We start from the raw sequence: 727 nt of genomic DNA, 5'->3' as shown, positions 1-727 counted from the left end.
CAACAAAAACAAACAAACAAACAAAAAACATCAAATTTGAAATGTAATGCAGGGAATTCTGGGAATGTTAATTTACGGCTATTCACTGTAAATTATACGTTCTTTTTCCACTTCCAAAAACGGTATACTACCGTAAAATTACATGTAATGTCCAATGCAGTTTTTCACCGTATATAGTAGGGGAACTTACCGCTAACCATTTAACGGGTTTTTACTGTAGCATTTTTACAGTCTTTTACGGTTAAATTCACGATAATTTTTTTACAGTTTAGTTACAGCGGAATACAAAGGTAATATGAAAATAAGGAAGGAAATAATGCAGCAGAGTGAAAAGAGTTGCCATATTCTTATAGTGTCACTATGTCAGATTTTCCTATGGAGTTTTTCAATTTATGAGTAAAATAAAGCCAATGGTAAACATAACTTTATAACGTCACACCTCTTATCAATTTGCACTGGCTACCAATTGCTGCTCGCATAAAATTCAAGGCATTAATATTTGCCTACAAAACCACCACTGGCTCTGCACCCCTTTACCTAAATTCATTACTTCAGACTTATATGCCCTCTAGAAGCTTGTGTTCTGCAAGTGAACGTCACTTTATTGTGCCATCCCTAAGAGGCACAAAATCACTTTCACTGACTTTTAAATTAAATGTTCCCTCCTGGTGGAATGACCTGCCCAACTCAATCCCAGCAGCTGAGTCCTTAACCATCTTCAAGAAAC

This window comes from Sinocyclocheilus rhinocerous, unplaced genomic scaffold, assembly GCF_001515625.1.
Source record: "Sinocyclocheilus rhinocerous isolate Xijiao unplaced genomic scaffold, SAMN03320098_v1.1 scaffold7751, whole genome shotgun sequence".
Classification (NCBI taxonomy): Eukaryota; Metazoa; Chordata; class Actinopteri; order Cypriniformes; family Cyprinidae; genus Sinocyclocheilus; species Sinocyclocheilus rhinocerous.
Note: the sequence above shows the minus strand (reverse complement) of the source record.